Source organism: Macrobrachium nipponense, chromosome 30 (genome assembly GCF_015104395.2).
Source record: "Macrobrachium nipponense isolate FS-2020 chromosome 30, ASM1510439v2, whole genome shotgun sequence".
Lineage (NCBI taxonomy): Eukaryota > Metazoa > Arthropoda > Malacostraca > Decapoda > Palaemonidae > Macrobrachium > Macrobrachium nipponense.
Window position 1 is genome coordinate 6,989,602 of NC_087218.1, and position 16,228 is coordinate 7,005,829.

Genomic DNA, 16,228 nt, shown 5'->3' on the forward strand with positions numbered 1-16,228 from the left:
ACAATAATGGCGGTAGTGCCGGAGGGGAAAAAATGTGTATACAAAATAGCAGTGAATCAAATAAATGGAAAACTCCGGCAACCTCCCAATTTCCTACATCCGAACACACGTAAAAGTTGGCAAGACTTATACTCTAATGCGATAACAATGCCAGAAACCTCTCCTTCATTTCCACCCATCTTAAGGAAAGCAGGGAGGGGGAAAAAACTATCGACCTCTTTCCACCTTTCCTTCATTTCCGTGCTAACTCTTGCCTTCCCACCAATCATCCAAAATAGTAACAACATTTTCCCCAATTTCCTTCGGGGGCCTCAACTTCGACTTCGAAAATGTAATTGCGGTTAAACTTTTGTCGTTGCTTTACGGAGTCTTCACGATCTCCCCCCCCCCCCCCCACCCTCACTCCCTCCACCCACCCAACCTCACCCACAACACACTCCGACTGATCTTCCCTTTCCCCAACTCAAGACGAAGTCCATTATCAGCGAACACCGTCGCGTTTATTGAGTTTCCCCTGTGCTTTCGAAGCGCATTCATCCCTTATCGCGGTTTCTGATTGATACCGACATTTTGAGGAAGACGATTTTTTCTTATGGCGTCATTGTGAGGCATGCAAAGAGCGATGTTGTTTTAATGCAAATAAAGTAATATCCTGTATACCGCGCACCTTGCAGAAGCATGCCATACAAACTTCAATAATCATATAAAAACATCGACAACACAGACATAACATACATATAGAATGCAATATTGTTAGCAAATGAATGGACGAGAGAGAGAGAGAGAGAGAGAGAGAGAGAGAGAGAGAGAGAGAGAGAGAGAGAGAGAGAATCAAACACTTTATAATGCTGTACGGATATTAGAAACGTTCACTAACACATCGTTGTAACAAAGTAGGTACCTAAACATTTATATACAGTTAACTTAGTGAACTCTCGTGCTTAGCAAGCCATCTCCTTTTCCATTTCCCTTTTTCTATGACCATCTGGATCTTAAAGATCATGTTTCAAGTATTTAACTCTGTAGTCATTTCTACCTGAATCAGATGATCTGGCTTCCTTTGTCAAAGACCCCCCCAAATTGGCACTCATAGGGATTAGCCATTTTCAAGTGTTCTCACCTAACAAGCTACTTTTGACACTGACAAGGAACAGGCTAACACAAAGTGTCAGGCTAACAATCTCGCATTTTCCTACCAATTTGAAGTCCTGAGAGAGAGAGATAAAAAAACAATAGATTTAAACTAATTCATCAAAATCCTCGATATTTCCTTTTCCATCACCACAAAACTATGCGACACAACGACGTATCTCGACTAATGATGTAATGATTATGCATGGAATGCACCTGATATCTAAGCAACATTCTTTTGCGTTCACGAATCAGCTATAGAGTCAATCTCGCGGGAAAGTGCTGGTTACATTCACTACAGATAATATACACAAATGCAATTAACCTCGGTTCCAAAATGGCAACAGACTTGTATCGGCATCGGCAGTTACAACTTGTATAGGTTATTCATAAATTCCCCCCCATGAAACCCAGACATAATTGAAACGATGCTCTTCGGGTGCTGACATAGTTTTTATTCTTACGTAACACTACTCCCAGTTAGTTTTTATTCTCATGGAACACTACTCCCAGTCAAGTTTTTATTCTTACGTAACACTACTCCCAGTTAGTTTTTATTCTTGTGTAACACTACTCCCAGTTTTTATTCTTGCATAACACTACTCCCAGTTAGTTTTTATTCTTACGTAACTCTACTCCCAGTTAGTTATTGGCGAACAGTACGTGAATAACTAATACATCTCGTAGTTGGACTTCGAAAGCTGGAAACTCGTCTGTGTGGGAGTATAATAAGAGTCACGACCCAGCACCGAGCAGTATTAAAAACAATAAAGTGGAATATGGAACAATTATACAGGGTGTCCATAAAGTCCCAGTACCACTACATGTATTTATGTCTTGTAATGGTACTGGGACTTTATGGACACCCTGTAGGTTTCATGAGGCATAAGAACTCTATGGCTAAACCAGGATCTCTGGATCCTGGGCGAAACTGTAGAACAAAGCAAAGGATTGGTTCTCCAAGCTCGCTCCCACTTTGCTGTCACTCTTTGGTGCTTTTCGCTGGAAAAAAAAAATCTGTTAATAATCTGCATGCCTACAATGTTACACTTCTATCGTTCGCCTTGTAATGTCTATCTTTCTGGTGACAAAACTCCAGTAAGATTCTGGTTGCGTTTATCCACAGATTTTCTACTGCTCCCGAGTTCACTATTCTTCAGGCTCTTTGAATGTTATATGTATAAATTATAACATTATATATATATATATATATATATATATATATATATTATATATATATATAATATATATATATATATATTCTTCCGACTCTTTAAATATTGCATGTATAAATTTAACTATATATATATATATATATATATATATATATATATATATATATAGTATATATATATATTTTAGATAAAATTTATACATGCAACAATTAGTAGAAAAAATACATATAATATATGTTTGCGTGTACGAGAGAGAGGAAAGGACAGGAAGTGTGTTTCAAGCTGAATGCAAACAGAGCGCGAGTGCATACAAGAATAGTGCATTTCCAAAAAAAAAAAAAAAAAAAAAAAAAAACAAAAAAAAAAAAAAAAAAAAAAAAAAAAACGCCAGATCTTTCATCACGGGAAAAAATCCGATGGGTTGCCAAGATACGGGTTACACCAAAGTGGGGTCCACTAACACGCGCTGCTTGTGACCGGGATTCGCAAAATATTTGATCTTGGGAGTTAAAATTCCATCAGACAAGTCTCCACTAATAAACCCCGTGTGTTTCTTTGATACTGGGGAAGTACAAACACAGACAGAGCAAAAGCGTCGGCGCTGACGGGGAAAACAATCTATTTAAGTTTCTCAAAAAATAATCGCGAATGAGTAAAAATGCCCGATGTTAAAGATATCAAAGAATCCTTTAAACTTTGCAATTTGCTGGTATTACATGACGACATCAAATAACGCTCGTCTCTGTATGAAACGGGTTGCGGCACATGTAGGCGCTAAATAACGCGGAATGCAAAACTGCGAAGACCAGGCCAGGCCAGGCCAGATGCACATGTTGTGCGAATGCAGATTCCAAGTAGATCGTTCATCAAAGCAAACGGTTGTGCAACGTGCACTGGTGTTGGTTGGGTCTGTCATCACAAATGAAAGGTTTAAAAAATAAGGAAACCACCCATCGGTTTTCGTGTTCAAAAAAAAAAAAAAAAATCAGACGAATTCATTTCTACCTCCGTTAGCATAATTATGCATCCAAGCTCACCGCCATTTCCTGGATGGACTGAATGATCGATTCCTGGGACATGGTGTCACAAACTGAGATAGTGTCACAAACTGAGACGGTGTCACAAACTGTGATGGTTCACAAACTGAGATAGTGTCACAAACTGAGATAGTGTCACAAACTTGAGATGGTGTCACAAACTGAGATAGTATCACAAACTGACATAGTCACAAACTGAGATGGTGTCACAAACTGAGTGTCACAAACTGAGATAGTCACAGACTGAGATGATGTCACAAACTGAGACTGCCACAAACTGAGATGGTGTCACAAACTTGAGATAGTGTAACAAACTGAGATGGTGTCACAAACTGAGATGATGTCACAAACTGAGATAGTGTCACAAAATGCAATGGTGTCACAAACTGGGACAGTGTCACAAACTTGAGATAGCATCACAAACTCAGATGGTGTCACAAACTGAGATAGTCACAGACAGATAGTGTCACAAACTGAGATGGTGTCACAAACTTGAGATGGTGTCACAAACTTAGATAGTGTCACAAACTGAGATGGTGTCACATACTGAGACTGTCACAAACTGAGATGGTGTCACAAACTGAGATAGTGTTGCCAACTTGAGATGGTGTCACAAACTGAGATGGTGTCACAAACTGAGATAGTGTTGCCAACTTGAGATGGTGTCACAAACTGAAATGGTATCACAAACTGAGATGGTGTCACAAACTTGAGATGGCGTCACAAACTGAGATACTCACAAACTGAGATGGTGTCACAAACTTAGATAGTGTCACAAACTGAGACGGTGTCACAAGCTGAAACAGTGTCACAAACTGAGATGGTGTCTCAACTGAAGTGGTTGACATGAAGAAAAAGAAGATTTGCATTTCGCTCTCGGGATGTTAAGGACACTCTGGATCATCTTGATAGCTGCGGTGGCAAAGATCTGGTGCACACGGTTTCTTCCCTTTGTTATCTTAAAAGATCTCTGTCGAGACGTTGTTTGACAAAATCAAGAAGTACCACATTGATGTCACAATCAGGACCCACTCTGAGTTGGTCCTGGTCACAATATCATTAGACAACAGTGCAGACGAGAAAGAAAGAGTTAAAAAGGGATAAGTATCAAGACCTGAAAAAAAAAGATATAAGAAGGATATGGAATATGCCAGTGGATATTGTACCAATAATCATAGGAACACTAGGCACCATCCCAAGATCCCCGAAAAGGAATGTGGGAAAACTAGATGCTCAAGTAGCTCCAGGACTCATGCAAAAGAGTGTGATACTAGAAGACAGCGTACATAGTAAGAAAAGTGATGGACTCCTAAAGAAGCAGGATGCAACCCGGAAACCCACACTATAAAAATTACCCAGTCAAACAGGACTGTGATAGACTATATATATATATATATATATATATATATATATATATATATATATATATATATATATATATATATATATATATATATGAAAACTCTTTCTATCTGAAATATGTCAAAAACAGTACACATTAGAAAAATATAATTCACATGTCGAAATTTCAAAAGGCAAAACAGGGGCCAAAGGTCGTCGTACCTGAAAAAAAAATAAAAGAAAGAAATAAAAGAAAGTCATTTCATGAGAAGTTGCTAATGATGAAGAATCTTTCCATAAACCGGGAGGAGCAATGCAACAACTCCAGAGGACCCCCTCCCTCCCACTCGCGTCAGGCTGATTCGAACAGAATTCATAATGAAGGTTATAAATACATTATGGTTTGGTGTCGACGTCTGGCTGGCGAGCAAGAATTCCAATGAAGATGGAGATGGATGGCTGATGGGCAATCATCATCCAGGGTATAAAAAGGCTCCTTCGGGACTTCTCCTCCTGCAGTCTCTCGCACAGAACCATCAAAGTTACAAGATGTCTATTAACATTTCGGAACTCTCCTCGATAGTGACCCCCCCAAAAAAGTTTTAACCCGATACGTGTCCACCCTTGCGGAGTGTTCAGTACAACCCAGCTGGGCATGACCGTAAAAACATAAAACAAAAGAGTGTCAATATCATTAAGATAATGACCCCCAAGAAATATTAGTCCTAAATAACGACTCCCCAAACCCTTGTGGGGGGGGGGGGGTCACTATCTAGGAAAAATCCATCATTTCTCAACAGATGTTGATGAAAACTTCAAATCAAACCAGCACCTCCTAACAGGCACCCAACAGAATCAAGCCAAGAATAGGGATAGGTATAGTTGTGTGCCTCCTACACTCTTAGGTCTAACACTTATTCAATGTTAAGTTAAACGTCAAAGGTACCGAAGGTGTATGCTCTACAGTGATGACATCATTTTTAAGGCAGAAACTAGAGATGAGCTAGAGAAAGCAAGATAGGTGGAGATATGTGTTGGATGCATTGCATGATACGAATAAAGATGTTAATTAAAGAATTCACACCAGATGGAATCCATGCAGGGAAGTATTAGGCATACCTGAGACATAAGAGTCACTGGGATACAGGGCAACTTGCATAAGCTGTTGCTGAGACTTGCTACTGCATGGGCTAAAAGTGGTACTACTGAAGAAAAAAAAGAACAAAAGAAATTAGGCAAAACAGAACGACGAAGTGGAGTGACAAAAACTCATATGAAGCGAATACACCAGGGGATCAGCAAAAACCAATGAGGTGTGTCAAAAAATGCCAAATTTAGTCAACACTGAGATGGTTTGGGCACCTGATGAGAAGGGGAGATGTCGAGCAATATGTGAGAGGAGAGATAATGGAGATGGAAGAAGCTAGGGACAAAAAGGAGAGGATTTCCTACGAGAAGATGCCTGTATAGACTGCATTCAAGAAGAACCGACACAAGATTGAAACGGAGAAGATGAATTACAAACAGCAATCCCTATTCCAGATTAAGTTGGGAAATATTCCTATATCTGGATATAAATGTTATCAGAATCTGACCTACCCAGGACCTCTGAATTTGTCACTGTGATATCAAGTGGCAACGAAAGGCATAAAGTTTCTTGAGCTGACGTGCAAATATGGGCCACCACTCCAACACCAGTTGCAGTTAAATTCAACAAGTAGTCTATAAGACTCACTAAAAGAAATGACTAAGCAATGTATGCAGACTTAAATAGTAATCCCTTGTTTATCCAGACTATTGCATCTAAGGCCATGCAAGACATTAAAAATGTCTGGAAATCATGAAAAATATACCCTATGGAAGTAATACGGTAACTCCATACCCTTGCTTTCCCTACTTTGTCAAACTATACGTTTCTACCCTTTCCCCTTATTTTCTAAAAAGATATTACATACATATGCTTATGAACAACACATTGTGATAGTCTACCAAGAGTACAAAACACAAGCATACTGTGCTTATGTAAAACTGTAAGTTCATACTTTTATTTTCCTATTTGGACCCTTAGAAATACATCTTCACAAAATGAAAAATCAAGAGATTCCTGCTTCAACTCACCAGCAGAATTCCAGCAATTATCTCGCTGTAAGAAAATACATAGTTAGAATCAAGGATTACCTACATCATCATCCAGCCACTCTTGTACACGATCCTTGGGAATTTCTTTGCCTCTTTTTCAAGTCGGTCAGGCTTTCTTCCTCCTTCAGGATATGGTTACAACCATGCTCCAAGGTCTGTCTGTACTGTGACAAACTTTCAAACATCTGTGAAGTTGTACCTGGCAGACTTCAGCAAATACGTTCACAGACTCTCTAGAATTCATTCTCTCATATATCCAAAGATTGCTCCTTCATGTCCTTGAGTCATCGAGTCATCATTTCCTAAAACAGCTTCCTTTGGCATACCTATTACAACAATAACACCCTGGTCTATTGGTTGAAGAGCGCAGTCATTTTAGGTAACAAAAACATGACCCGAATATCAACTTTGTAACAAACCAACTGGGCTGTGGTAGGATGCACAAGCATACTGTCAACAAGAAGTAAAACCTTCACCCAATGCCAAGGTCCAGTGTCTGATGACATATAACTTTACAAACGTGATTACCAAATCAATCAGAAATTACCTTGGAGGTAACCAAGTCTTTACTGAGTGATCGATCCCAAGTCACTGGTTGAGTATCCCATCAACCCATATAGGGGAACATGATTGGTTTGCACCAATGGCTACCAGAAGCATTTGCACATAATATATATCAGACATCCATTGCTTTGAAAGCTTTCTACCTGATAAATTCTTCTCCTTCCTGTCAGTCAAGGTGTTTGCGGGCAAGGAACAAGAGCATTGTGAATTTGACCCAAATTACAACCATCCCTCCTCATCAAGTCTTTAAGTCTGACAAAAGCTGAAATTCCTATATTCCTTCCTTGGAGGCATCCAAGGAATCGCCATTTAAGTCTTCTTGTTGGAAGGCCCATGTCGAACTTTGGACTGGAACAGCCAACCCTCAGATGCCCTCACATCTGCACCCCCCATGGGAGACATACTAACTTCAAAGCAGAAGCCTTCAGTTCAGCACCCCAGATGTGTCAGCTGTACAATGCTGACAAAACCAGTTCAAGGTTTATTGTTCAATTTCCTAAAGGCCTTCCACAGGCCATGTGCACACATTCAGCATTATAAAGTTGAAAGGCACAATGGTGCATAACACCTCAACAGATTAAAAGTAAATAACAAAAAAAATTTTAGATAGGTAATTTTTAAGTGGGGGAGGGAGAGTTATCAAAGCATAATTTACAAGATTTTTTTTATAGTTCCCTCTAGCACTATTTCCCTGTTGCATTTCAAGAATGGAGGAAAGCTTAATTTTTCTCTTATTCTCAAGAATCTTGGACTGATGTACATGAATTTCATACATAAGTTTACTTTTAAGATACAATTGCTAAGTGGAATTTGGTCAATTCCAAGGTTGAAAGTATTTCAATTATGGTTTTCATAAAGATTTTGACATCTGTTTTTCCATTCTAGATATTTTCAACCAATCAACCCTGAAAAAACCTGCGAATATGTACTTAAAACCCCTCTAAAAATGCTTAAAACGCCTATTTTGATGGTTTAAAATAAACAATGCTTATAACCTGAGTATTTTAATAGTTTAATCACAAAAACCACATTTAGCCATGAAAATGGTAAGAAAATAGAGTACAGGCGGTCCGCGGGTTATGACGGGGGTTCCGTTCTTGAGACGCGTCGTAAGCCAAAAATCGTTGCAAGCCGGAACATCGTCAAAAATCCTAAGAAAGCCTTACTTTTAAAGCTTTGGGTGCATTGAAAACTATGTAAACTGCATTCTTATGGCATTTTTCATCAAAAATAACTTCAAATATTGATTATTTTGCATTTTTGGTGTCATATTTCATCTCCCAGATGAGCGTTGTAGGCGTCGTAACCCTGGAACGTGTCATAACCCTGGAAATAACGTCTATTGACAAGCGTCGTAACCTCGGAATGTCGTAAGCTGACACCGTCATAACCCAGGGACTGCCTGTAATCAGTGAATATTTCTCAGTGAAAAATACCGTGTATATGCGAATTTTCAGCAAATATGTAATGTGTACAGTATATGTTCCACAGAGAAATCCGCAAATCAGCGAGTCCGCGAATCTGGAACGACAAATAGGTGGTGTTAAACTGTAACATCAATCCCTGGTGATGCAGTGTGAATGCCATAAATATAGAGCCGAGAACAAATACGGCAGTTAAAATACTTATTACTCAGTATTTTAACTGCAGAACTTGTAAAACCACTGGCCACTGCATCATGGAGCCCCCTTTAACAATATAGTGTCCTTGGAATTGGTAATGTCATGGAAAATTTTCCTTAGAAGGGCATACGTTACACTGACCTATACACATCACTATTCTTTCTCAAACTTAGTTGGTGTCATCAGAAAACTACAATAGCTTAATTTCCATCATGCTAAAAGCTACTAATGCACAATACGTACCAGGAAAAAGCGTCAGGGTTGCCACCATGAATAATAAGCATCACAAAGATACTCAGGATGGTTCAGCAAATCTCACCCCCCTCTCTGTACACTTCACTTTAATGATTTGCATTCCAGGTTAGGTTAGGTAGGGGAGGGGGGGGGGGGGGGTTGAGGTCCAGCGAGGGTAAAGATACCACTGTCCTTTGTGATCAGGCAAACCACAAATACAAAACAAGTGAAATACAGGGATGACCACTAACATCCCATGATATTCATTGGGTAGAGGGACCAGGGAGCAAGGTATAACCAAACCAAGCAGGTAAAGACCTAGTATCCTAGGTTTGGTTAAGTGTACTGGCTCCAGTCATGTTAAAACCCTATTGTTCATTTTGATTTACAGTGGCCCAAGTTAAGTCAGAAGGGGGTTGGGGCGGGGGCCGAAAAGGTGAGAGCTACCAAACCTAGAAAGGACTTAGTACCCTAGGTTAGATGAGGTCAGAATACATCCCTGTGTTTCCCTAATTTGGTTTATCCCCCCAACTATAAGTTTCCCACTGTGGTTCCCCACAATTACAGGATATAGTAGAGGGTAAAAGCTCTTACATTGTGAATTTTATACTAAAATCAACTTCAGAAATGCACTAAAACAGAGGAAAATCATATTTTCAACTCTGAAATACATTTAGTTTAGTGCATGTCCTGGTTCTCACCAATTGCCAACCAGGACAGGTTACTGCCTTTTTCTTTCCTGGGGGGGGGTGGGGGGGTGGGGCGGGTAGGCCAAGGAACATCACCCTAAATGAGATTAGGTAAGTAAGATCTGGTTAGGTCAGGAGACATGGTATTACAGGAAAGATTAGGTTTATTTATGTATGATAAACCTGTCCTGGTCGATGACTGGCGGAAACCAGGGTACATAAATTGGTTTAAATGAGTAATTTTCTGGCAAAAAATTATACAAAAGACAACTTCAACATCTTTACCTTAACTTCCTCTACACTAGATAAACTAAATTCAGGAGATTAACCAAGATTTTCGGTGTATCTATAATATCTAAACCTGGAGTGAAACATTCCTACTATGCTTTTGATCACAATTAAGATTTAACGAGAGCTCTACAAGCTCTTGGGACTGTAAGTACTTAAATTTTTTACCAGCCTATCAATCATCATTTAAATTTTACTTACGGTGCTGCATACACTGTCCTACCTAAGGCATCATGAGATACATAACTTATACATATTTCCCATCTATACTAAACTCTTGATGTGGCAGCAGAAACACAGTAATATCCTCTGGATGAGATTAGCTACTTAATTTTTTGGATATAACTATGGAACAGTTCCACAAAGGGTATTACCTTGGAGATTAACTTTTTCTGTAATATTTTGGCTGATTATGAAGAATTTACTATTATTTTTTGTTGGTTGTCTGTAATTATTGTGTAATTAACCTCAGAACTGGTATGTTATTGTATACTGGGCATCCTGGAGTGCTGTTGCACATAGGCTACATAGCTGGACATCCTGGAATGCCGTCGCACATACACAGCTGGACATCCTGGAATGCCGTCGCACACACACAGCTGGACATCCTGGAATGCCGTCGCACACACACAGCTGGACATCCTGGAATGCCGTCGCACACGCACAGCTGGACATCCTGGAATGCCGTCGCACACGCACAGCTGGACATCCTGGAATGCCGTCGCACACGCACAGCTGGACATCCTGGAATGCCGTCGCACACACACAGCTGGACATCCTGGAATGCCGTCGCACACACACAGCTGGACATCCTGGTGGAATGCCGTCGCAACACACACAGCTGGACATCCTGGAATGCCGTCGCACACGCACAGCTGGACATCCTGGAATGCCGTCGCACACGCACAGCTGGACATCCTGGAATGCCGTCGCACACACACAGCTGGACATCCTGGAATGCCGTCGCACACACACAGCTGGACATCCTGGAATGCCGTCGCACATGCACAGATGGACATCCTGGAATGTTGTCGGCCGCACAGGCACAGTGTTATGGGGGGGGGGGGGGGGGGGCTTTTGGTAATAGGTGAGGATTTCCTCCACTGGGGGTTGCTGCCTAAGTAACATGGCCTCCTAAGTTAGGTTAGGTTAAAGTTAACAAGTAACAGGAAAATTAATTAGCCTACCAAGGTAATACTACTAGTCCGTGCGGAGCTGTAACGTAATTTTACTTTTGTTTAATGTTTAATAGTACTATTTCACAACGAAATCTACGGCCATGTTTATTCAAACAATAAGAAACTAAGAAAGCATTTTCTCAACACTACGATATCTACGGTCTTGTTTATTCAAACAATAAGTAAATAAGGATTTTCTCTACGCTACGAATACCTATACCTAGGCAAATGATAACATGGTCTAGGCCTAGTTTAAATTATACTTACTTCGCCAATAAAATACGGGACCACAGCTTTCTTCGCTCCACAGCTATATTACATAATTGGCCCTAAAGGAATAGACCAAAAGCAAACTATATTAAGCTACCCTCGCCAAACAGCCTACGGGCCTAGGCCTATGGATTTCAGGTATGTGACTGATACGCTGTACCTAGGTAATAGGTAGGTAACATATTTACACTTACCGTACGTCTCGGCTTGCTGGAAAAAGACGGTTCTTCTGGTCACATCAGTAACACTGGGATAATGAACACTCGCACATTTACAACATAATTACTATCGGTTAATCTGTAACTAATTACGTTAAGGAAATAATGTAAGGTAAAGGTAATTATCAGCAACAATACGCGGCGGTGGGTGAGTGGTTCGTTGGAGGCAGATGCATTCAATGCACTGTCATCATATTGGCATAATTTGTTGCTGATGTTCCTCAAGTTTCAGTTATTGTCTCGTTTACAGACTAATAATCTAGTGTTATTTTACATAGACAGTATTATTTTCTAGTACAAATTAATGATACAGTAGCCGAATTAGGAAGGAAATATACAACATACAAAAACTTTTTTAACACATGGTTTTGATGAAATCATTAAGTCTTCTAAAAAGATCATCCTAATTTGAAATACCGGAATTTTAGATATTCGGCTAAAGTATTCTGCCCATTTCTGTTTGTAGTGGTTATGGCTGTTTTGAATTAAAGGAATATGCTTGAGAAAATCTATGGAACAGTTATGTTCAGATGATCTGGACATTATGGCACCATGAAGAATTGCAAAGAAGGGGAGGAGTCAAGAGAGTCGCAGGAATCTTGAACGGGGTCCGGGTGGTATGAGGGTTAAGTTGGGTTACGTGTCCAGCCAGCAAATGTGGGATATGTTTTTATGCAACATAGAAGAGACCTATTTTCACAACAGAGGTCATTTAAAATACTTAACATCTACTTTAACTTACGAGGAAGGGTATGCGGCTGATGAGGAACGCTGAAAGTAAGATGAAAACAGGTTACAGTTTACGGGAAATGGCGGGAGGTGTCAGCAGGGTTTTGTTTCACAAAAGAATCCCAAATAAACAGAAAATAATTATCATACAGCAATTAGATCAGTGATGATGCATGGCTCGAAACACCGTCATTAAGGAAGAAGTAGTACAGAAATAAGGATGCTGAGGTAGATTCTGAGAGGCTTGAAAATGAATATTTTTGAAGCAGTGGGTTCGGAAATATTATATAGTGATTTAATGAAAGTCGTTAATGGTTACTGAGATCGTATGGGGATATGGTGAAGATTAGTAAGGGGTTAGAAGGTTGAGATGGATTCAAAGGGTTCGGTGGTTACAAAGAAAATAAATACTAGGAAAGGATTGACAGACCCTGACATGTAAGATAGACAGCTATTAAAATAAAAAACATGAGAAGAGCCCAATGTCGATTATCTGTCAAACAAGACCAGTTGTCATAAATGTAAGCTGATTTAGGATTCCATTAACAGCAATGTGTAATTTACTGCTTCCTCCTGGACTGAGAAGAGAAGTGGTGCTTTCAACGTGATATTTACCCGAATAAGTAGGAGTGGTCTTGCACTTACTCTCACATTCCAGCACTTCCAAATTATATGCTCATTCCACCAACCTATTGTCCTCCATTCTCTTCCCATGCTCAAAACGCCGCCAACCTTTATGTGCTTCTGTGTAGTATCGCTAAATTTCTCGCTCTTCCAGTTCCTTTCCTTAGAGGGTATATATTTTCCTTTTGCAAAGTTTTCCCACCCAATATATAGTTACTTGTGAATTGTCTGCTAAATTCTCTTTATATTATTTTATGTTGCTACAGGAAATCTCTGGTGCTATTTTGCATTCTCTCTCTCTCTCTCTCTCTCTCTCTCTCTCTCTCTCTCTCTCTCTCTCTCTCTCTCTCTCTCTCTCTCCGTCAGTTTCTGGAATTGACACGCGAAAGGTCAGATCCAGAGGGTCAAGGACATCCCCATATTTTTCCTTCTGCCCTCTAGTCAACAGAGGTCACCCAGTCAGAAGACGTATAGGAGGTCCTGTGCATCAGTCCATTCGTGAAGCAGCGAAGTGTAGTGGATTAATTTGGAGTTAGGGCTAGACTAAAACATTTTAGTCCTATAAAAAAAAAAAAAACTTGAAGCTGTCTAGGGGGAGTGATTCTAGGCTCATCGGTGTACAGTGCAGTCACGCAAAGCGTTGCTTTATTATCATTCCAGTAGATGAAACCTATTCACATGAAACGTCGAGACCTAAAGGACTCCCGGCGCCCGCCAACCTACCACAGACCCCACACTGCAGCAGTAACTGATAATGATACAGAGCCAGTGATTTTTCATCGGCCGGCGGGAGAAGCGAATCCGCTACATCTGAGTGGCATGCCACGACATTAACCGCTATACCAACGGACCAATATTAAACGTTAGGAATTAAGTTATTATGCCAAGGTGAGGCAGTTGCGCCACTGATTTGCAGATATAATTGTGATACTGTGCATTAATTTATATCAGTAACAACACTAGTTTTTATGCAACAGTTATCAACGGTGATCACATCAGACACTATACGTATAACGGTAAAAGAAAGTTATTCAAGATCCGAGTAATTCTGAAAGTATGGAAGAAAAGACTGTTTATTAATTGCCTAAAATAATGTAATGTAGCAATTTTACATAATCAAGGCCAAGAGAAACAAGTACGAGAGAGAGAGAGAGGAGAGACGAGGAAGAGAAGATGAGGAAGAGAGAGAGATGAAGTATCGGAGAGATAGAGAGAGAGAGAGAGAGAGAGAGAGAGAGAGGATGGCCGTATCGTGCTTCTAAGTAACCAGTATAAGGATCCACAGTAATACTTTTGTTTATCAAGATCGAAATATATTTGTAGAAATATTGACAATGCTTAGTAGGGCTTTCGTCCATCGTTCTGATGTGGACTTGTTCACAAACTATATGGAAGACACAACAATGGTGGGGTAACAGAAATAAATAAATACCATTTTTTGTTTGATAAGATTTATTTCTTTTACTTCATCCAAATGCTGCGATTCTCATTTAGTTAATGATATATATATATATATATATATATATATATATTATATAGATAGAGAGAGAGAGAGAGAGAGAGAGAGAGAGAGAGAGAGAGAGAGAGAGAGACATTCACTTACTTTTAAACATATGCAAACTATAAATTTGTAATTTGTTGCATATGTCCTTTATATCTGATCCATCGTAAAATCGAGCAATCAATCTACCTATCTGTTTATCTATCGGTTAATATGCATGTATATATCTGATGATTTTATGAACCAGATCACAATTGTCTTTTTTTTATCATGAAAATTCCACCACGATCATCACGTTAGGGGGTTGAAGAATTTTGCGCTAAAACCTACGGAGTTTTCTCTCCGCGTTACACTTAACCCACTCTTGCAAACCAAAAAATTGGGAGAAATTATGGTCTATATTTGTTGAAGACAGAGACCTCATACGAAAATAAATAAATAAATAAAATAGACCACAGCTAAGCAAACATTTTGGAAAGCAGACGAGGGAAAGAGAAGGTTACTGATTTATGCTCTTTATTTCTCCGATTCTCGAAACGCAGCAATGTTATTTTTTAGAATGAATTATAAGGAAAACATCCCACGGTCAAAAGTCTATTATATAGGGGTGTAAAGTAAGTACAGCTGGAACATTATAGACAGAATATGATGAAGAGAGAGAGAGAGAGAGAGAGAGAGAGAGAGAGAGAGAGAGAGAGAGAATATTGGATAAGTATGGGTTGATATCTCATAAAACGTTAATCACGGGCCTGTGCTTGGTACCCCTACTGATTACGAACCTGTGTTTGTCTCGTTTAACCGAAGTTCAATTCTCTGAATTTCCCCAGGCCTTTGCTGGTAAGAGTCCAGAGGTCCACTCCATACCTCCTAATCCCTTTCGCGTCTTACTATATGTATATTTTTTTTCATAAACTTCAGGCAAAGGGCTGTACTACTGGCGTAAGCCAACTCAATCAAAGAATCATCTTTTCGGATTCCGAAAACAGCATCATATTTTCATATTCTCTCTCTCTCTCTCTCTCTCTCTCTCTCTCTCTCTCTCTCTCTCTCTCTCTCATCGGTGTTCAGTAGGACCACCTATGACTTACGGTGTACATAAAAGAAAGAGGAATTGTTCAGAATCCCTAGTGGTCTTGCTGGGGACTTTTTTAATTGAAAGAAAAATATGTCTGTGAACAATGCAATTAACACACACACAAAAAGTTTGTATATAAGTCGCCTTCCGTCAGTTCAAGAGTTTCCTTGAAATTATTCACCGGTGAGGTTCACGTGATGATATCAAGCTCTTAGCCTTGCACTTGACATGCAAAGTGTATATCTGATCGTGGTGACAACCTTGTCAATATCATTTGACGTAATAATTATATAGCGTTTCGTTCATTAACTCTGTTTTAATGTCACACAGCTATATCATTGTAGTGCGTTGCACATTCTTAACTTTTGTCATCACAAGTTCACAGGATTGAAACTTTTTGGGGAGAAAAGTTA

General features: G+C 39.6%; 1 protein-coding gene across 1 annotated transcript in view; it reads right to left on the reverse strand.

Moving 5' to 3' along the window:
- Positions 1-11,948, reverse strand: part of LOC135202242 (uncharacterized) — a 764,586-nt gene extending 752,638 nt beyond the window's left edge. Inside the window, exon 1 of the mRNA XM_064231512.1 lies at positions 11,863-11,948. The gene's annotated coding sequence lies outside the window, so the exon portion shown is untranslated. The remainder of the gene's footprint in view (positions 1-11,862) is intronic.
- Between the last annotated feature and the right edge of the window lie 4,280 nt (positions 11,949-16,228).